Genomic DNA, 24080 nt, shown 5'->3' with positions numbered 1-24080 from the left:
AGAGACAAACAGACAGACAGATAGAATGATATATAGATGAGAGAAATATCCCAAATTAACTTAAAAAGAAATTCAATGTATAAATATTTCTTTCTTAGAAAAAAATTAAAAATTTCATGAATTCCGTAGATGAGCTCCCTAAGAAAAAATCCATGGGACAATATGAACTTATCAGTTTCTGCTTAACATTTAAAGAACTAATTCTAATACTGCATATAGTATTTGAAAAAATAGGGAACAACAGGGTCCTACCAAATTCCTTCTATGACATAAATATGGTTTTTACATATAAACTAGAGAAAGCAATTGTAGAGAAAATAAACTATATATCATTTCTCCTAATGAATTTTTAATAAAATTTTAATAAAATACTTCTAGCAAGAAGATTTTAGCATGGTCTCACAATGATCATACACTATAAACATCTAGGATTCTTACGTGTTATTCAGAGCTGCTTTAGGTAAAGGAAACAGCATAAATAACCATATCAATAGCAAAAATAAAAAAAAATTATATAAATCTCCCAACAGATATAGAAAAAAGCCTTGGATAAAATGTAATACTCATTCCTACTAAACAACACTAGAAAGGAGGCAGCTGGGTGGTTCAGTGGACTGAGAGTCAGGCCCAGAGACTGGAGGTCCTGAGCTCAAATCTGGCCTCAGACAATTCCTAGCTGTGTGACCCTGGGCAAGTCACTTGACCCCCATTGCCTAGCCCTTACCACTCTTCTTCCTTAGAACCAATACACAAAATTGATGCTAAGACAGAAGGTAAGGTTTAAAAAATAAAAAAAATAAATAAAAACATTAGAAAGCATACAAATAAAGAATCCTTCCTAAAATTATATGTAATATGTATTTAAAAATAAAAGCAAGAATTATCTGAAATGAAGATCAATTAGAAGCCATCCTAATAAGGTGAAGCTAGGCTGTCCATTATCATCACTATTTTACAATGTATATGGGAAATGTTAACTATAGCAATTAGGAAATTGAGGAAATTAAAGTTGCAAGTAGTAATGAAAATTGAGTGAACTGCATTAACTATACATCTTGTAATTACAATGTATATGGGAAATGCTAACTATAGCAATTAGGAAATTGAGGAAATTAAAGTTGCAAGTAGTAATGAAAATTGAGTGAATTGCATTAACTATAAATCGTGTAATTCAGTTCTTAAGTTAGTCAGTTCCATTTCTATTCAATTGTGGGTCTACTCCAGTTTCTATCTTGTAAGAAAATTTTATTGAATTGTGGGAACTGAGAGAAAACATTATTGTATTTTTTTTTAACCCAGCCCTCCATTCCATTCCGAGGAATGTGGATCTCTACCTGCTGCTAGAGCTTTTTAAATAAAGACTTGGTTATGCTAAACAGAAATGCTTGCATATCCACAATGATGCATATAGATTCCTAGAGACTGTGTATCTCAAGCAACTAGGTTTCAACTGAAAATGATATACTTATCAGTTGGTTTTATATATACATATGTATATATGCATATATGGAAATAAATAAATATATATATATATATATATATATACATATATATATATATTCCTTGATAGGAGGGAATTTAGAAATTTAGGAAGAAGGAAATGAATCTGAGTGGAAATGCAGAGTTGATGGAATGAAGGGAACCAGGAAGTTCAGGGGAAGTTCTCAGAATCCTGGGTTAGAATTCTGAAGGAGGTAACTGCCATCAAGGAGTTGGGTTGGGACTCTAGAGAAGTACACATCTCCTAAATCCAGCTCTTTCTTCTATTGACCTTCAACCTGTTCCTGTGATAAACCCAGCAAGTTCCTGAATATCTTTCTGGTCCTATACTCTGAATACAACATCTGAATAAGGCTCAAGTGAGAATTATCAGAGATGTTGACCTGAAGTGCTCAGTTTACCTTGCTGGGCTTCAGATTCACTTAAGTGGACTTGATCACATCTGGAATCTGTTCTTGATTCCACTCTATTCTGTGACTTTCACTTGAAACTATAATTATAATAAGTGTGGGCTTAGCCTAAGGCAGTCAGATTAGAAGGGGAAAATTGAGTCAGTGAGGAAGCAAGAGTAGCCTCAGCTCTGCTGAGAGCCAAAGCAAATCTTTGCAGAGTCAGAAGGATGGGAATAAGTATTTTTTTAGGAATTCGGAAATCTCAGCCTACATACCTTACTCTAATCTGATCAACAACTTAAAATAAACCTGTTACCTTTTAAGTGGAGTCATTGTGATTATCTTAGTCATTGTGATTAGGCTTAGGACAGAGAGAAGCCATCTTGCTCTCTGAGCCAAAGAAGGTCATCACCTACTGGGTGATTTTATTGGGTTCAATAAAATCCTAGTCACCCATCTGTATTTACCTTCTTACATCCTTTGACTATATAAAGACATTGATGATGAGGGAAGTGGGAGACTTCTTTTTCTGTATTTATGGAATTGCAAAGATAAGATCAAAATAAGTACGTAATTTAGAAATAAAGGTTTATATCATAAGTAAATTAAGGAAGAATAGAAATATTTCCCTGTCACATGAGGAAAATTTTGTTACCAAAGAAAATAAGACTGTCATGTAAGGTAAAATTGGTAATTTTGATTATATGAAATTATGTAGTTATTTGTTAATTTGTTTGTTTTCCATAAACAAAACAAGTACAGTCAAGATTATAAGGAAATGAAGCAATTGGAAAAAATATATTTGTGGCAACTTTTGTTAATAAAGGCCTCATTGTTCAAATATATAGGAAATTGGAACCAAATTTCCAAAAATAAGCCATTTGTATGTATCTATGTATTTATCTATATATCTGTATTTATCTGTATCTATTTATCTCTATTTCTATAAGCCTTGATGTATGTATATATATATATGCATATATATGTGTGTATATATAAATATATAAAATAATATTTTTGTATACTTTTATGGTGCCCAAAACTGGAAACTGAAGAAATGATCTCAGTTGGCAAATGGCTAAACCTATCATAATATATGACTATTTCAGAAATTAAAATTAATATATAATGATAACTTTAAAAATATTATGTTTTTTGTAAGATTTATTAGTAATAACTAGAAAATAAAGCCATGTGTCATACTAGCTTAGGCTATTCAAACAGCCTGCTGTCCCCTGCCACCATAGGAAGCAAAAGAATTGAGAATGCCAGTCCCTCAATTTTATCCTCCTGTCTACATTATAGCAGGAAGTCAGTGGGCTCATGGGAAATGTAGTTCAAAGACCACAAAATTTCCAATAATACATTCCCCACTGAGATCCAGAGGAAGACTGGTTTCCCTGATGGATCTTATAAACATAACCAACTTTTAAATTACAATAATTTGAGGATAAAAAGAAAAGAGGACAAAACCAATGATCAAATGATTGCTAGGTGCACTGACAAAAAGCCAATTAGGGGGCAGTCCCCTTCATCAAAAGTGTATATTCAAAACAAATGCACTCAGTCCTCCACAGTTAAATCAACTGCATCCCAAAGTTCATTGTGCATCTTCTTGATGCAGTGCAGGATCTCTGCACATATCTTCATGGTGCCTTCTCCAAAAGTTAACTCTCTAGATTTAGGAGGTAGCAAGTTTCTTAACCTAAAATTACTCTCAAAAGAATTTAAGCTTTGCATTATAGGATAATAATACATTCCCCCCCTGAGGAGACTAATAACACATTCCCCCCTGAGGAGAGAAGTGACAAACACCCAGATCAGGTAAGGATACATGGTTTTGTAATGGGGGTATATGAATCAATTGGCAAAAGGAATCCAAAACATCAAAAAATAAATAAAAGAGAAAAAAATAACTTGTGGATGAAATATAAAATATCAAAGTCTCATGTCTAAAAAAATTCTAAGTAAAGGAAAAATAAACCCATAACAGGTCCTTGAATCAAAGCCCAATTAAAGTAATTTATGTATTTATGCAATTACCCATTGGCAACCAAGACTACAGGAAGTTGACATATTATAAGAGAGAAGAAAGGACTAGATTTTGTGTGAAAGGGAAGTGTTATTCCCTGGTCTGATTTTTCCTTCACTCTCAGGGATAGGGGGAGACAGGATGATAGCCAAACTTTGGTACTTGACTAGGATGTGGCTCAGGGAAGCCCAGCCTCTGACATATGTCAGAACAGTCGCAAACTCAAACCACAAACACTAGGTTCAAGTTCTTTCATATTGGCATAGAAGTTCATCAATCCTACCTTAAAATGATTCAGGGTAACAGAAAGATATTGAACAATTAACATATGAACTTAAAACAACAAAATTAAATTGTAAAGCAAACAATCAGCAAAGTACAATATGATAAGGAGACTTTCAAAAAACAATGAAGTCTGAAAAGGCTTACTAATTTTGCCTCCAGACTCCTTTACATTTTTTTTTCTCTATTCCTTCAGCTTCCTTTTGTTGGAGCTCTGGGATCTCCCATAGTGAGGAAGAATTCCTCTCTGAACATAGTGTGGAGGACTCCCAAATTGGATATATTTCATAGTCTGGGCAGGTCCAAATGGCCAGGGGTTGTAGGGATATGAATTTCTCCCCTGAATCTTACTCAAGATAATCACAAGGACCAGTGCACCCAGGAATGGTAGGAAGAAAAAACATCCCTCAACTGGGATCTGTTTGAAATAGGTAATGCACTCTTTCACAAGGCAGGCCAAGTTTTCCATTTCATTCCTCTTTTGATGAGTAACCTTCCTTACCTTTCACTGTCAGTGTAAAATGCTAGGGGCCATGTGCTACCTTAGCCACGTGGACAGGGAATTAGAGTTAGAAGCTCTCCTCAGGTAAAAGCCCTTCAGAAGGCTAATTATTTCCTAAGAGAAACACAGCCAGGCTTCCAAGGCAAGCAGTGAGCAGCGAGCAGCAAGCAAGGACTGAACTGTTCTCAAAGAAAAGGAAGATTTAGGCTCTAATCAGCATCAGTTCCAGGAATATTGAGGATCCCCAGGCTCTGTCTGTGATCAGGAACAGCTGGAATAGCAGTAATAGCAGCAGCAGAAGCAGCAGCAGCAGCCTGGGTTCCCTAAGGAGTTCAATATACGAGGTATCTCCCCTATAATAACCCAGTTTCCTAGGTTTACTGGCAGCTGTTAGTAGCTTCTTTGGCCCTGTAACTCCATTGATGTCCTGCAGCCAGTTAAGAAGGTCCAACCAGATGGACTGGCCTATACAGCCCTTGGTCCTTTACTTTTCTATTCTCCATGTACTCTGATATAGGATGAGGGTGTGAAAACTACTGGCCACTTTGCAGGAAGACCCCTGGGAAATTTTATATGGTTAGAATAGTAGAAGGCATTTCCCTACCATCCAAATATAGGTAACATTGTGAACACCTGATTTTATGAAACTCCAAATTAAAACTTGTGACTGTCTTCAAGAAAAACCTTCATTGACCCTTTGTCCCAGACTGAACTATAAATCCTCAAGTACCTTTTGATTACTTTAGATGAGATTAGCAGTTGTGGTCAAAGTCTTATATACCCTTTTGTTTTCCTAGTTTCTTACCTTGTATCTAGGCCTCTTCCAGGTCTTTCCAGTCCCTGACAAGATTCTTCCTTCCCCAGCATCACCAAAGCCAATCAGTTGTCCTTCCTTTCCTATACTCCCAAATGTGTATAAAAGACCCCAAATTCTTTAATTTGATGGAAAATCTCCTTCATGATGCATTTTCCCAGAGACATTGTTCCTGGAGTCTCAGAGCTTGGCTTGGTGTGGTATTGGTGTGAGTGCATGACTGTATGGTAGTCATAAGAGCATTGTCTACCTTGTTCTGATTAAAGGTGTGTTCTTTCTAACTGTTTTGGTGATTATGTTTTTCCAGGTGAACAATTGTATAGTGCATAAAGAACTATTCTTAGAATGAGGAAGAAATAAGTCCAAGTCTTACTCCTTTGATATAATGGATAGGTGGCCATGAGCAAGTCATTTATTGCTGAGAAATTGAGAAATTCTCAAACCCTACAAATCAGAGTTTGATTTATGATTTTGTTGTTTGTCAATACTTAAGAAAGTGATGGAGATGTGAACTGGAATGACTTCCAGGAATTGATGCAGAGTGAAAGGAGCAGATCCAGGAGAAAACTGTACACAGAGACTGATACACTGTGGTACAATCGAACATAACGGGCTTCTCTACTAGCAGCAATGTAAGGATCCAGAGCAAGGCTGAGGGACTTATGAGAAAGAAAACTAGCTACATTTAGAGGAAAAAACAGTGGGAGGAGAAACACAGAAGAAAAACATCTGCTTTAACACATGAGCTGTTGGGGATATTATTGGGGATGTAGACACTAAACGATGACTCTAGTCCAACTATCAATAATATGGAATTAGGTCTTAATCAATGATACATGTAAAACCCAGTGGAATTGTGTGTCAGCTAAGGGGCGTTAGGGGAGTTCGGGGGAGGGGAAAAGAACATGAAACATGTAACTAGGGGAAATATTCAAATTAAATTTTTTTTAAAGAGACAAAAGGGAAAAATTTAAATAAAATATTCTTAGCAGCAAAAAAAGAATATATTTCTTCCTCTTTCTCATTTCCCATTACTCCTACATCTTCTCACAGTATCTCACTTCATTTTTGTTTAACATAAAGAACATGTCATTGTCCTTTGTAAGACAAACACCTCTATAGACATGTTTCTTTCATCATTCCCAAACCTTTCCTGAAGATTGAGTACACTAACCCCTTTTACCCATTTCTTTTCCCCCAATTTTCTTGTTTTTTACAGTGTCTCCTCTGCATCTACCTCTCTATTTCTCTTTGTCTCATTCTATTCTGCATTTGCTGCCTTGACTCTTTTAAATTTCAAAGAACAAGATGTACCACCCAGGTTAATCTCATGACCTCTAATCTTATTATTGAGTCTTTTCAGTTATGTTTGATCCTGCTTAATGCCATTTTGGATTTTCTTGGCAAAGATACATGAGTCATTTGCCATTTCATTCTGTAGTTCATTTTATAGATGAGGAACTGAGGCAAAAAGGATTAAATAATTTGGCTTACTTAGGGTCACATAGATAGTAAGGGTCTCAGGAAAAATTTGAACACAGGAAGATGAGTATTCGTGATTCAAGATCCTGCTTTCTAATCACTGAACCACCTAGCTGCCCAAAATCACATCATCATACTGCTAACCTAGCCCTTGAATGACAATATCTCTTTTAGACTTCTTTCTTCTCTGTTTGGTGTACCGAAAGGTGGAGCATCAAATTCTATGGTGTTTATGGGATATTCCAGCAGTATTCTCCCAAGCATGTGAAGACTTCCTCAGATCGAATGTGTAATAAGAATAATTTGTATGTATAGCCATGAAGGCAGCTGTAACATGCAAAGTAGAGCACTAAGGGCTTGGTCAGATGTCAAATATGCCATCGTCATCCCCTGCATCCCATTCTATCACCAATCCTATTGCCACTGGACTTCAATGACTCAAGAGAGTGAAGTTGGTTACTTTGTGTAACTGCCCTAGTTCCAATTCAAATGAAGTCATGTGATGTCATTTGCCCTATTAAAAAATCAAGGAACAACAACAAGGAGGCAGAAAACAAGAATTTTGGACTCATTTACTTCATCCTGCATTTGCTACTTTTCCTGATTTTCACTCCTCAAGCAAGATGCCTCCAAGTAAGGTCTCCCATGACTCCACATCCTCACTCCTTTTCCACTCTCCTTTTAGATTTTGTCTCCTCTCATTCAATTATGAACTTTTATAGGACAAGGACTTCCTTTAAGTGTATCCCTAGTGCATAGCACAGTGTCTGTGATGTAGTAGACTTTGAATGTTTAATGGATTGGGTTGTATATCTATGTATCTGTCTTTCTCTGTCTGTCTTCTTTAACTTCCTCTTATCTCCTTCCCTCCTTGTTACCTACAAACTCCTGTTCTGTCTTTATTTAAAAAGTCTTCACTTGATTCATCCTTTCCCATTGGATAACAACTTTTATATCTCTTTTTTTCCCCAGAAAATTCTTTAAGGATACATCCATCAATGTTCTGTACCTCCTCTTATTTTCAGTCTGTATCTGAATGAATTTTGTAATATCATTCACATTATCTAACATAATTAGATACTCCGCAATCACATGCATTATTTATCCAGGTTAAAATTAATTTTCATGTACTGGAGGACAATTGACTAGAATGATTTGAGGCAGAAACAACACTTTTTGTAATCAGAATCTCAAGCAGCCCTCTGGGTTTTTCTGTAATCTGGAAGAGTCTGCCTCAATTTCCTATCTCCTATCCTCTAAACAACCATGCCCAAAGCTTTAAATGTGTTAGCTTAGCCAGAGCCAGAAAACACCTGAGCTTCATTTCCACTAAGAATCTTCAATTTCGCAGGATATAAGAAGTGGAGATCACACAATATACTTTCAGACTGAATTGTTTAAAACCCAATCTTTTTCCATTTTGGTGGTAAAGGATAGATAAATCATAAGAATATATATATTTATATGTGTGTGTTTCATCAATAATCTTTAAAATATATTATTATAGTTTATAGGTATTACTGACCAGTCAAGAGAAATAAAAATCTTGATGATATCTATTTTTTTCCTTCTTGATTCATTTGAATTCAAGAGACTTTTATTAAGATATCTCAAAAACAGACCAGTAGGACACATTTCTTATCTAATATTAGTCAGTAAATGAGGTGTCATTCAACTCTCAATTGTTCAAATTCCCAAGAGAAAAAAAATCATAAATACCTGTTTTGCTTTACAATTCTGAGATGTTTTTTCTAAAGAAAAAAATAAATAAAAATTTATTTTTTTAATTAGTAAACTACTTGCTAAAAGAAATGCACTGAATGTAATATAGTTTTAGAAATCACAATAAAAGAGTGATAATTTCCAGAGTTTTCTTAGTGCTATTTTAAAAAAAGGACAACATATCTTAAAAATATATATTTCACGTAAAGGATAAAGATCAGGTATAAATCTGACTTGGATTATAATAGAGATATGAAAGGCAACTATGTGTCAGTCACAAGGGAATTTGATTTAAGTGAGCATGAATACAAATTTTGCCTCTGTCACTTAGTATCTCTGCAAATGTGGGTAAGTTTATTAAAGCACTTTTAGAGTAAAGACTCATCTGTACATGAAAATAACAATGTCCTTAACCACAATATTCTTGTGATAAAAAGAAAGATAATATAAGAAACTTTTTTTCTAAAAATTTTGCAAACTATAAATGCTGGCCAATATTCTTGCCCTCTTCTTGTTATTATTATTGTTGTGAGTATTTAAGTATAGTTAATGTTTGTAAATCTGAGTTATTCGAAAGTTTGCATAATTCTCTTTGTAAAGAAAGATGGGCTACTCTATTTATATAATGGTATATATGCTTAGATTCAAGTATTCTGTTGACTAATAATTGTTGCCTACATTCCTTTGTTAAAAGGACATTGGAGCAACTAGGTTGTTCAGCAGATAGAAAGCTAGATTTGTAGGCAGAAAGTCCTGGGTTCTATAAGAATGCATTACAAAGCTAGGAATTTTGGAACCTGGAGATTTAGAACACAGAAGGGGAGGATCCAGTGACAGTTGGCAGGAGCAAGGACTTCTGGGAGTGGAGAGCCAACTGAAGAAGCTTTGGGGGTTTTTAGTCAGATCAGCGTGTATTTCATCGATGGGAGGCAGTATGAAGGGAGTTGAAGGAAGGAAGGCAGGCCTGACCTCCAGCTGAGAAAAAGAGAAGGCTTCTATTTGCCCTGGATGGCACCAACATCTCATCGGGGTTATACTCATTTCTCCTTGTGTGGATAACATCTCTTCAACAACCACACTCTGGCACGAGTAGCAGGGGTCCCTGTTTTTTTCTGGAAACCCCATTTTGTTTCCCTGTAAGGAGGGATGGCTGAGAGGAAGACATGGTCCTTATACCTCTTCTAGTGGGCTACCAAGTACACCCCGAACCTCCTAATCACCCCCCTTTCTTACAATTCAAAACTATTCTCAGACACTTCCTATTTGTGTGACCTTGGACAATTGTATAACCCTAATTGCTTAGCCCTTACTTTTCTTCTACCTTGCCACCAATATGGAAGGTTAGGGTTAAAAAATAAAGAAACAGCTCAAGTGAGTTGGAGGGAAATTATGTATGTTTGAAATATATACATTATCTGCTAAGATGTCAAAAATTATTAATAAAATATATTTTGTAAGATTATTCAATGAGAATTTTTAAAGGTGTGTATATCCAAACTCTGTCTACCCTAAATAGGTAAATACCACTTACCCAAATATGATACACAGTCTTCAAAATATCAAAACTGTTTCTAGACTTAATATTGAGGTTTTTTCCCCCTAATTAACCCTTTTCCTATTATAGATTAATGCTCATGGATCACTCTAATTTCTTTTTCCCCTTTTTTGACACTTCATTGCTTAATTAGGTTATTTTTTTAGAAGCTTAATTTTCTGTATCATTTGATTCTGACTTTTCAGAGATCCTCTTATTGATTCCTTCTTTAAAGATAAAGTGCTGAGGTTTCTGAATCTGTATCTCAGCCTCATAGACACCTATAGACACATGTAGTAGTCATGGGTTAGTCCTCATCTATTATAACATTCTCTAATAGCATAATTGTATCTGATTAGTAGGTAGTAAAATTCTAATTTCAAGGCAGAAAGGCATTCTGCTCATAGAGACAGCTAGAGATGGTATAATGGCTAGGGAATTGGATGTACAATCATGAAAAATATGAATTCAAATCCAGCCTCAAAAGTTTACTAGTTGTTCACTTAAACTCTGCAATTCAAATTCTTCATCTGTAAAATGAGCATAAAAATAGCACCTGCCTCCCAAGGACAATGTGGGAACAAAATATGGCAATATTTGCAAAACACTTTGTAAAACTGAAGGTTTTATATCACGTTAATTATTATTATTATCTCTAGCCAGCCAGCAGTTGCAGCTGTTTCCAACAATATCCCATTTTTTGTGCAGTTTCTTTGTATCTCTATTACTTAGTATAGGGCCTGGCACATAATGAGCCCTTAATAAACACTTATTGACTGATTTATTGACTATACTAGATAGTTTGAAGGCTTACTTGAGGAGGGAGAGGAAGGTCCATTTTCTCTACCACTTACCAACAAATGCTTTTTAAATTGTCATTTTAATTTGCATGCTGTCAATCCGTAAGTATTTCTGGAATGTCATCTATGTCCTTACTACTAGGTTCTGAGGAAAGAAAGAGAAAAAGGAAACTTTCTTGACTTTCAAAGGATATACATTCTAATGAAAGATATAGTATACATATATACATATCTATAGAAAGCATATTACAATATCAGATTAAAGAATATCAGCTGAGAAAATACTAGGACCTTCCTGGATTAAAAAAAGTGATCTTAGGAAGTAGGTGATATTTGAATTGGGTCTTAAAGTAAAACAAGATTTCCAAAAAAAGATGAGATGGAAATACATTACATGCTTGGAGTATAGTATGTAAAGTCAAAGAGAAAGGACAATGATAAGAAGGACAGTCAAATAAAGACTATAATACAAAATGTATCAAGTGAAATGAAATTCATTGTAATTAAATTTTGATATCCTATAAAATGGCACTTACTTTTCACTGGGCACTTCCATTTGGGTAAATTTTCTCTCAGATATGGGTTTTTGGATTTCAGGTCATTGATGACGCCACTGGTAGCAGAGCAAATAGGTGGGTTCAAGGTACCCAAAGAAAGTAGCAGTCAAAAAATAGAAAACCATTGGTGAAACCCCAACTATTCTCAGGTTTAGACATTCCTTAGAGATTTCCATGGTTATAAGGGATTATATCATTTTTTTCTTGACAAGTTAGAACTGTGTTTAAATTCAACTCCATATAAACTCTATGTTTTTAAAAGCCTTGACTTGAAATTTAAGACTCTATTACTTGTATATCCACAGAGCTGGCTGTCTTCCCCTCACATGGATACATGAATACTCTCTCTCTCTCTCTCTCTCTCTCTCTCTCTCTCTCTCTCTCCCTCTCTCTCTCTCTCTTTCTCTCTCTCTTTCTCTCTCCCTCTCTCTCTGTCTATATATATATATATACACATACATACATATATATATAATACATACACATACATACATATATACACATATATATAATACACACACATGTATGTGTGTGTGCGTATGTGCATGTGTGTGGGTTACCATAGTCCCTTGGAAGCTTTGACAAAGACCTTACTAGTTCTAGGTTGGTAAATAGTCCAAAATTAACAAGCAAAAACACTCATAAAACAAACCTATTAGACAAAAATGAGGATGTCTGTATCTCTTCATTATCTCAAAGTATTACTTATTTTTAATTCTTCAGTAAATAATTAAACACATAATATGTACCATGTACTGTGCCATTGGATTTAGCAAACAAGAAATTGTTGATATCTTTGGAGAAAAAACACTTAAGTGGAATTGTAGAGTCAGAAGGAAGATTATAAAGGATTAAGGAGAGAGTGAGGGAAAAATAGATTCATCTTCTGTAAAAGGCCTTTTCAAGGAGTTTGGCTACCATGGGGAGAAGAGTTAAAGAACAACAGCTCAAGGTGGTAAGCGGGCAGTGGCATTCTTAGGGCAAAGGAAAAAAAGGATTTGAACAGATGGAGAACAACAGGCTAGGTTCCTCAAGTTCCTTTTGGTGGATCCACTGCATCCAGGAGGAAATAGAAGAGCAATCTATTCAGACAGAATAACTTTTAGCTGTTTTCATCTGAAGATTCTCTACCAGGAACCAGTCTCTGAAGTTTAAAGCAAGTTAAATAGTAACAGTAAGCAGGTTAACATTCCTTGAAAGCCTTTGTTCAGTACCTCTTTTAGTAGAATATCCTGAATCTCTGAGATGGGTTAAGCAGTACCAGACAGTTAAAAAACTTTCACTGCATGTTCTAAAATGAACAGATTTATATTACTCAATGATTCATTTTTTTCTGAATTATCAGTGCAAGATGTTACAAAAGCAATCATAACAGCAATAATGTAAGATGGTTAGTTATGAATGACTTAAATATTATCAATAATGCAAGGATCCAGAACAACTCACAGGGACTCATGATGCCACCTAGAGCTGGGAGCGACTTATTCATGACAGACCTGGTCATCTAACTCTGAGGCTTGAAGGACTGGGAAAAAGGAATGAAGAAATAGACATTATCATTGATGTTCCTCAGGCTATAGAAAGTAAGGTATCCATGATAGCATTGGAAGCTGCAGTTCCCAGTACATGACTTCAAAGGCATACAAAGTTTTCACTGAGATTCTTGGCTCCCTTCTTTAGAGCAGCTCTAAAACTAGAGTAGCTCAGTGATTTGGATAGCACAGGAGACACAAGGAAATGGACAGTGGAGTCTTCATTATCAGCTATTATTATTTCCCACCACTGAGTTGGAAGTGTTGTCAAGCTGGCATCATTCTGAAGATGGAATGGGAGAGATTGAAGTGACTCAAGGCATGTGTAGCTTACATAACTCAGGCATGGAAAACATATTAGATGGGAAAAGGCCAGATCTGGAGTTGTAAAGCAGGAATAGTTTTGTTTGGTTGTTTGTTTGTTTTTTTTCCCATTTGTTTTTCCTACAGAAAACCCAAGACAAATATACTTCCTCACCCCTTTATCACTGCTTTCTCCTCACCCCATCCTCCCTGAGGAGAATATATAGAGTAAGGAGCCTACCTTATTAAGTTCAAGGAGCAAGACATTTCTAAATCTAATATATTTTTTTCTTCTTCTCTGTACCACAGGTAAACATATTAACAATTGATAAAATCTATCTGAATAACAATATTAGGTTCAATTCAATGAATTTATGTAAAACAAGATGGAGTATATTCATTGGTAAAAGTGGCCAGTTTCCTATTCTAGTCAGTAATATGGAATGCAGAATATTTTGAAGAAGGGGATTCACATTGGTTTAAAAAAGCTTTATTTTTCCAGAAAGGGATGACCAAAATCTTAAATAGCAATATGGTGATAACTATGCTGTCTTAATATAATAATTCATAGGAAAAGCCTAACTATCTAATTATGTTGTGTCCTGTATTTTCATAAATTAAAAAAATACAGAAAATAAATCTGAATCTTTTCATAAATTGCTGAGGCCACATACGAGTCTTTCTGTCTCTGGATCCAGCATTCTATCCATTACTCTACTTGGTTTTCTCTAAATAAAAATTAGCTCTATTCTACTAAAAAACATTGGTTTAATTCATATGAAATTTTAAAAGTTTGTCAAATCTGTAGTACAGAAGTGCAATCAACCCTGCAAAAGGCTAACTGCAGAATTTCTGGCAGTTGAACGGGTTTAGAACCCTGACTAGAGGCAGTTGATCCCGGAGGCTCAGTCAGAGCAGAAGGGTCGACTGAGCTCGGTCCTTGGGCTGAAACCTGGCCTTGATTCTGTGCCTTTCCTCTTGAGATTTTGTAGCTTAGCTAATTCCTCTGGATCTCCCTGACCCTCCCTATTTCAATCCCCATTTCCTTTCCTAATTTCCTGTGGGTTTGGGAGAAGGGTGGATTTGGGTGGTAGCGATCAAACTTTGCTTAGTTTTCCCCATTGTCAAGTAGGGCATACCCTTGATACAAATTATCTCCTGATTCGTTGTATATAACTTCCTTAACCTTAAAGGTAACAAAACCTCCCAGGACTGAGTGAGGGCAGACCCTTTCTCAGTCTCCCATTCCTGTGTCCCTCCCCAACCTGGAGTTTCTCCCTAGGCGGTTGTTAGAGAAACCTTGTATCCCTCTGTCCTTTATAATCAACCCTGAAACTTAACCCTTTTGTCATTTAATCAAACCCTTTGCTAAATTGTTGGTTGAATTATAAAAGAGGGATAAGGAGAGAAAGGAATAGTTACTATTTGGGTCCTGAGGGGAGTTAGAGGTGTCCATGTTGGAGGAAATGGTGATCTCTATACTTCCTCTGAGAAGCCCTTCTATTTCACAGACAGGGAAGAGCCTTAGGACTCTGTCTTTGTGAACTTGAGAAACTGACTAGAAAGCCCTCTAGTTAGTTTCAAACCATTTCTGGCTGGTCCTAATCTTTTGTCTGTAGAAGTGCCCTTCCTACCTGGAAGGGTTCAGCCTGTTTCCCTTCAGTGTCCTCTGTCTCAAGCCTGTGTACCCAGTTTGTGTCTCCCTGTTGCAGCTGCCTGCCCAACTACCTCATCCTCTTCCCTTGCCACTCATTATACTTTATCATCCTATATTTCCCTAAATTCAGCCATTCCCTTACATCTCTCCTACCACTTCAATTTACTACCTCCACTATTGTAGCCTCCTTTCCCATTTACTGACTTAGGGACCTACAAACCCCATCCACTTGCTTTATTCCCATATTACAAATCAAAGCATTTTCTTTTATACTTTGTTTACTCCTCTATAACTTTCTTGACTAAAATTAGTTCTTTCTATAGCAAGGTAGTCAGAAAGCATTTTAGTCACTCAATGTGTTTAAGTGCTATAGTGATTGATGAACAATTTCTTGATCAAGATCAATATTAATATATTATAATCAAATATGGAAGATATAATTTCTTTTTTCATATTGAAATCATATAAAATAATGTTGTATCTCTTCTTTTTTTCCCTTCTCTAGGAGAATATCAGTTCCTTGAAGGCAGGAACTGTACTGGTTCTTTTTTCTTTTTTTATTTACATTTCTAGAATCATGTCTTGCACAAAATACATTCCTAATAAATCCTTTTTATATTGTATTCTCAGAATGGATTATTCTGAGAACAAGTGGAGAAGAAATAAAAGGAATTGAATATTCTAAAACTAAGTAAATATTTAATGGGGAATTAAATTAATATAACCCCAGGCTAATTCTATGCTGTCATTCCAAGATAAAATACAGTTTAAATTCTAATTCAAAAAAATCATTTTCTTGCTTAATTTTTTATTAAAATTAAGCTAAACATTTCCACAGAAGGAACCAAAATATTAATTGATGCAAAAATATTTAATTTCTCACTGGCACCCAACAGAATACTATGTCCCCTTAACTCCCAAGGTTGATTAAAATTTAAATCTTAAATTTGTCATTTAATAAATCATTAATAAAGATAACACAATTGGTATAAAAGCATTGAAGAATGGTATTCTATTGATTTTATATTTTTGCTTTCATACAGATTTTCATTCATAACACACACACATATAAATGTGTGATTATATATAGGTGTCCCAAAGTCAATGCTGTTTTAAAATTTTAATAACTAAAAAAATGCACTGAGTTGGAATATCTTCAGAAATCAAGTTCAAATGATTGATATTCATATTAATCACATTTCAGAAATAGAGTTTTATGGATTCCCACAAACTCTCATATTTTTTCACACCCTACTGGGTGAACATGATAATTAAGTGCCATATGTTATGTGTTTTCAGTGTAATCATCCTTTTCTCTTTTAGGTCTAGCTGACTGATGGGGTGATAAGTTTGGCCTCATCATTAGGAGTATAGAGCTTTATGGATTTCAGAAATTGGAACTTACGTCCAAGGTCTCATGCACAGGAAAACCCCATATCATTATTGAGCAGGATGCTTCTTGGTGATCTCCTATTACATTACCTTGGTAAAATGAAGGTGATTTATCATCATAATAGTAGATATCTATGCTTGGATAAATGCTGCATATCATTGTTTTACTCCTAATATTGAATCACAAAATGTAAGTAGTACCTACTAAAAGAATAATGCATAATAAACATCTACATTGATCAATGGGACACTACTAACCTGCTTTTTTCTAACACTCCTCAAGTCTCCTACATGTCAAATGAAACCAATCCAGCTGTCTAATACACATACATATAAAAATATATATACATACAACATATGTAGCCGTCGTGTGTCTACAATTACTCAAGGAAAGAATCAAATTGTGTATGTTGTATGTGTATACATGTGTGTGTATTGATTCTTTCCTTTAGGGACTTAACTCAGTTTCAGAAGACTAGTAGTCTTCAGATTCTAGCACAGAAAGATAAAAATCTTTCTTGTAGTTCAAGATATACAGTATCTTCTGACTACAAAAGTTTCCCATCATGCAGTAGGGTTAGTGATCTGCTGCAGCAAGAAATATTTCTCCACTAGTGCTGCTGTGGTGGCCTATAATGGCACAATTATTGCTCTGTATCACATTATCTTTTCTTCCTTAACCAAAATTTGCTATTTTTCTAAGCAATGCTCAAGTTAAGTCCAAAAATATTGATTAAATTCCTCCTATGTGCCACACTTTAACTGCTAGGGCAAAAAAGAAAAACAAAAAAGTTGTCCCTGCTCTCAAAGAGATAGTCTAATGGGCAAGACAACATGGAAACAATTATATTTGAACAATAACCACAAAATCAGTTAGAAATATATAGGTAAGACATTAACAATAAGGAAGATCAGGAAAGGCAACCTTTAGAGACTAGGTTTTAGTTTAGATTTGAACACAGGAGGCAGAAGTGAAGTGAGTGAGAATCATAAACATTCAAGATAACCAGTGAAAATCCATTTTGACTGGATATATCCACTATCTGGTGTAAGGAGCATCAAGGAGACCTGAATTGAAGGGAATGTGAAGGAGTGTACAATTAGAAGACTGAAAAAGCAAAAATAAGTTAAAATGAAGGGTATGAAAGACTTAAAAAAAACTGAATTAAACTTTTGGTATTTGATCCTGGTGGCAATAATGTAGCACTGTAATTTATTATGTGAAAGAAACATGACCACATCCACAATTTCAGATTTCTTTGATAGCTGATAGGAGGATAACTGTAGTGGACACAAAACTAAGGCTGGTGATCAATCAAGACTCTTAGAATGATCCGAGAGGAGATAAGGACTTGCACCAGACTGGAGGCAGGATCACAGTAGAGAAGGGGGTATATAGGGAAAATGTTTTGTTTAGAAATATCACTTGGAAACTTATTTCATATAGGAGATGTTAGAGAGTTAGAATTTAAGACTAAAATCTAAGATTGCAAGCTGGAGTTACTAAAAGATAGCATTGCCCTTGCCATCAATTGGGAAGTTAGGCAGAAAGCATAGAAAAGCTGTGGGGAAGGGTGCTTTATATTTGGGAACACTGAAATACTTTGCATATAGTTTTTGAAGATGGTTCTGTATTTCAAATGTTTTCTATATTTTATAGGAAACTATTAAAGTTATATATTTATAAACAAAGTTCTTGTGTCATGATAGTTTTGTTGAAAATACAACTATTTTTATAATGCATCTTCAGATGTAAGCATTTCAACCCACATTAGTATTTTAAAGCAAACTCCAGTCAGTGATGTAAAGACAATTCTTTTATCTCTAAGTGCCTCTAGACTTTGAAATATAATCTGTGTTTCTATAACAACACAACTTTCTACATAATACACATGTGGATTTCTACATTGTTAAGAGAGGTCTTTCATATTGAAGAAACTTCTGTCATTTTGGAATGCAATACAAAATAATAAAGATTTGTCCCTCTTTTTTGGATAGGTTCCTGGGAACAGAATGATGAAAATTTAGGTTCTAAGATTTTAGTTAGTATAAATACAGAAATGTACCTTTTTTTCCCCAAAGCATTTGCAAATACACTTTCAACTTGTGAAGTTAAATAGATAATTGAGCCTCATTCATGTGATATTCACATTTACATTTTCTTAGGTCTTGCTTTATAATAAAATATAGATGATATTATACAGTATTATATGTTTACCACCTTTGATACAGTGTTTTTAACTCAGTAAATTTATTACTTAAATAAATCAAATTACTTCCAAGACTAAACCATACCTATTATTTACTTAATCCTGAAACACTTCTCAACAAACTCAATTTGTTCAAAATTACTATTGTTATGTATAGGGGGTTGAAGGAAATATTTTTACCTAACAGCAGCATATTGACTGAAATTCTACTGATATATTATCATGGAACTTGCTTTAGAATTAAATTTGGCAAATTTGTACTAAAATCCTTTTTCATATTATATAATGGGGATGAAAACTTTAAAATAAATAAAGAAAAATTGCCTCCATTTCCACATTAATAAATTCATGCTTGATTGCAGGCAGGAACAAGAAGGGATATAGGTCATATGTAATACAAGTTAGAGTGTGATGGAGACAAAAATTTGTACAACATTCAAATGGTACTATAATATCATATATGTTGGTATCATCTCTACCAATGCAGAATGTAATCCATTTGTCCAAGGTCATACTTTGCAGGAGCAATCTATTTCATTTTTTCACATAAATTTGTGTGTTATGTTTGGTATCTAAACCAAACAATCATTTCCACTATTGTCATCTCCAGTGACTTTTGGGTGACCTACATCAGTTCTAATTCTTCAGAAATTTGATGATTCATGAATTTTAACCAGATAACAACACCAGTAGTATACTATGTTGAAAAGATAGACAAATACTTAACAAAAACATTTGAGTGTAATTAAAAATAACAAACACAATTACCACCAACAAACGAACCAAACCAAAATAAAATTTTCAGCTCCCCATGGCAAATAATTTGATTAGCAAGGAATCTAATTATTCCTAAGTCACAGGTGAGCTCTGCTTGCATATCAAATGATAATATCATATTACTTTCCAAATTTTTCAACTTCTACTTTCATCTGTATTATTATCTTTGTGGTCATGGAGTCATTGTGGTCATGTCTAACTCTTTATGATCCCATTTAAGGTGCTCTTAGAAAGGTTACTGGACTAGTCTGCCATTTCTTTCTTCAGCTTATTTTGCAAATGAGAATTTGAAGAAAGTAGAGGTAAATGACTTGCCCAGGGTTTACACAGCTAGTAAATATCTGATCCTGGATTTAAACTTAGGTTTTTATGACTCCAGGCCTACCACTCTATCCACTATGCCAACTAGCTGCATATCATATTATGGAGCACTTTACAATTTTGAGCATATTATTATTAATTTTCTAAAACATCTCATTTCTTTCTCTGTACTGACATGGACAATCCTAATCCAAGCCTTCGCTACTTCTCATCTCCCCAATTATTTCTAATTTTTAATTTTGAATATTTTCCCATGGTTACATAATTCATGTTCTTTCCCTCTCCTCCAAACTCCCCCCCACGGTAGCAAATGTATAATTCCACTGGATTATTACATGTATCATTGATTAAGACCTTATTCTATATTATTGATAGATGGACTAGATGATAATTTAGCCCCTACATCCCCAATAATATCCTCATCAGCTCATGTGTTCAAGCAGTTGTTTTTCTTCTGTGTTTTTACTCCCACAGTTCTTCCTCTGTATGTGAAATTCCATGTGAACTACAATGAACTCCAGGATTTGATGTGGAGTGAAAGAAGCTGATCCAGGAGAACTTTATATACTGTAAGGGAGGAAAGAGGGTTGATAGTCCCAATTTTGCCACATCCCCTCCAACATTCACTACTCTCCCCTGCTATCATTTTAGCCAATCTGCTAGGTGTGAGGTGGTACCTGAAAGTTGTTTTCATTTGCATTTCTCTAATTATTAGAGATTTAGAACACTTTCTTATGTGCTTATTGATAGTTTTGATTTATTCATCTGAAAATTGCCTATACATGTCGCTTGTCCATTTATGAATTGGGGAATGGCTTGATTTTTTATACAATTGATTTAGCTCCTTGTATATTTGAGTAATTAGACCTTAGTCAGAATTTTTTGTAATAAAATTTTTTCCCAGTTTGTTGTTTCCTTCTGATTTTGGTTGCATTGTTTTTCTTTGTACAAAACCTTTTAATTTAATATAATCAAATTATTTATTTTACATTTTATAATTTTTTCTAACTCTTGCTTGGTTTTAAATCTTTCCTTTCCCAGAGATCTAACAAGTATACTATTCTGTGTTCACTTAATTTACTTGCAGTTTCCTTCTTTATATTCAGGTCATTCACCCATTCTGAATTTATCTTGGTGTAGGGTATGACATTTTGATCTAAACCTAATCTCTCCCATATTGTTTTCCAATTTTCCCAGCAGTTTTTCTCAAATAGTGAATTTTTGTCCCCAAAGTTGGGCTCTTTGTGTTTATCATACGCTGTTTTACTGATGTCACTTATACCAAGTCTATTCCACTGATCCTCCCTTCTATCTCTTAGCCAGTACCATATTGTTTTGATGACTGCTGTTTTATAATATAGCTTAATATCTTGTACTGCTAAGCCACCTTCCTTCATGTTTTTTTTCCTCATTATTTCCTTTTATTCTTGATATTTTGTTCTTCCAAATAAACTTTGTTATAGTTTTTTTCTAATTCAGTAAAAAAAGTTTTTTGGTAGTTAGATAGGTATGGCACTAAATAAGTAAATTAATTTGGGTAGAATGGTCATTTTTATTATGCTATCTCATCCTATCCATGAGAACTCAATGTTTTTCCAATTGTTTAGATCTAGTTTTGTTTGGAAAGTGTTTTATAGTTATTCTTGTATAATTCCTGTGTTTGTTTTGGTAGATAGATTCCTAAGTATTTAATATTGTCTAGGGTGATTTTAAATGGTGTTTCTCTTTCTACCTCTTGCTGCTGTGATGTGTTGGAAATATATAGACATGCTGATGATTTATGTGCATTTATTTTGTATCCTGCAACTTTGCTAAAGTTGTTGATTATTTCTACAAGCTTCTTAGTTGATTCTCTAGGATTTTTTAAGTAGACCATCATATCATCTGCTTAGTCTTCTCATTGCCTATTTTAATACCTACAATTTCTTTTTCTTCTTTAATTTCTACAGCTAGTGTTTCTAGTACAATTTAAATAATAGAGGTGAAAATGAGAATCCTTGTTTCACACCTCATCTTATTGGAATGTCTTCTAATTTATTCCCATTACATATGATTCTTGTTGATAGTTTAAGATATATACTATTTATTATTTTTGGAAAGGACCTTCTATTCCTATACTTTCTAATGTTTTTTAGTAGGAATGGGTGTTGTATTTTGTCAAAGGCTTTTTCAGCATCTATTGAGATAATCATGTGATTTTTGTTTGTTAGACTGTTGATATGGTTAATTATGTGGATGGTTTTCCTAATGTTGAACCCTCCTTGCATTCCTGGTATAAATCCCACCTGATCACGATGGATAACCCTCTTGATCACTTGCTGGAGTCTTTTTGCTAGTATTCTATTTAAGATTTTTGTATCTATGTTCATTAAGGAGACTGGTCTGTAATTTTCTTTCTCTCTTTTTGATCTATCTGGCTTTGGAAAGTAATGCAAGGTGGCTAACAGAAACTTTTTGCTTCTGTAATTGCTAATGGTCACAAAAAGTCAGTTAAACATCTTAGCATCTTCAAAAAGTCAGTTAGGACTTGAAACTATAAATAGAAGTGAAGTTCCAACTGAGGAGTCTTTTGTCTTCTGGCTTTCGCTGTTATGAAGACTTACTTTGGCCTTTTGGCTTGGCTTTGCTTCGGCATTGGCCTGTGCTTATCTCATCGTTGGGAAATTTAAAACTATCTCATTTTTCTGGACCTCTCACTTATCTCTCCATCCGTATCCCTCCCCTTTCCCTGAATTTCCTTTGCACCCTGGGTAGAAGGAAGGGCTTGGTGATTGAAACATTATGGTTTTTAGTTTCTATAGACAAGTAGAGTATCCTCAAATAAGTTACCCCTAATTTTGGTGATTCAATAAGGATTTTACTTAAAAGGCAGTAGAATCTCCCGCCTGGGAGAGCAAGCTCTCTCAGTCTAAATCTCTCCTGAGACCCATCCCCCACCATTACCCCTCTCCCTAGAGGCAGTTAGAAAATCCTAAACCCCTCTTCCCTTCTGACTAACCCTCATATAAATAAACCCTCTTGTTACCTATTCAAGCCTCTGGTGAATCTTTGTATTGAAAATTGAGGCAAGGGCAAAAGTGGGAAGAATCATTTTCTTTTTATTTCTTGAGAGAATTGGGGGCATCCACCTTGTCAGGAAGTACCTACCCAATACTTCCTCCAGCCATCAGTTTGACTGGCAGGGAGGGGCCCTCTCTACTCCTCCCTCAAGAGACTTTAGAAATTAACAAGAAAAACACTCCAGCAAAAACCTCTTACTGGCCCTAATTTACTCCTGGTATCTTCTGTCTCAAACCTCTGGGAATACACCTGTTTGAGCTGCCCTCTCCTACATATCCCATTTCCTTTATCTCCTATATATCTTCCCATACCTTCATTCCCTCTCCAATTACCTTATAATCATCTATATCCCCTTTAGTGTTCCTCACACACAAATTGTGTTCTTGACCCACTCAGATTACTTTACTTAATTTTTTATTACAGGAATCAGTACCATATTTATGACATAAAAAGAATTTGGTAAGACTCCTTCTTTGCTTATATCAAATAATTTGTATAGTATTGGGATTGATTATTCTGTGAATGTTTGATAGAATTCACTTGTGAATCCATTAGGGCCTGGCGATTTTTTTAAAAAATTTTATTTATTTTTAACATGGTTACATGATTCATGCTTCTACTTTCCCCTTCACCCCTCACCCTCCCTCCACCCCTGGCCAATGTGTATTTCCACTGGTTTTAACATGTGTCATTGATCAAGACCTATTTCCAAATTATTAATCAATGCATTGGTGTGGTAGTTTCGAATCAAGATCCTCAATCATGTCTGCCTCAACCCATGTATTCAAGTAGCTGTTTTTCTTCTGTGTTTCCACTCCTGCAGTTCTTCCTCTGAATGTGGGTAGCTTTCTTTTCCATAAATCCCTCAGAACTGTCCTGGGTCCTTGCATTGCTGCTAGTACAGAAGTCCATTACATTCTATTTTACCACAGTGTATTGGTCTCTGTGTACAATGTTCTTCTGGCTCTACTCCTTTTGCTCTGCATCAATTCCTGGAGGTCTTTCCAGTTTACATGGAATTCCACCAGTTTATTATTCCTTTGAGCACAATAGTATTCCATCACCAGCATATACCACAATTTGTTCAGCCATTCCCCAACTGAAAGACATACCCTCGTTTTCGAGTTTTTTGCCACCAAAAAAAGTGCGGCTATAAATATATATTTTTTTTAATTTTAAACATTTATTAATATTCATTTTTAACATGGTTA

The sequence above is a fragment of the Gracilinanus agilis genome, chromosome 6, assembly GCF_016433145.1.
Source record: "Gracilinanus agilis isolate LMUSP501 chromosome 6, AgileGrace, whole genome shotgun sequence".
Taxonomy (NCBI): domain Eukaryota; kingdom Metazoa; phylum Chordata; class Mammalia; order Didelphimorphia; family Didelphidae; genus Gracilinanus; species Gracilinanus agilis.
This window is presented reverse-complemented; position numbering follows the sequence as displayed.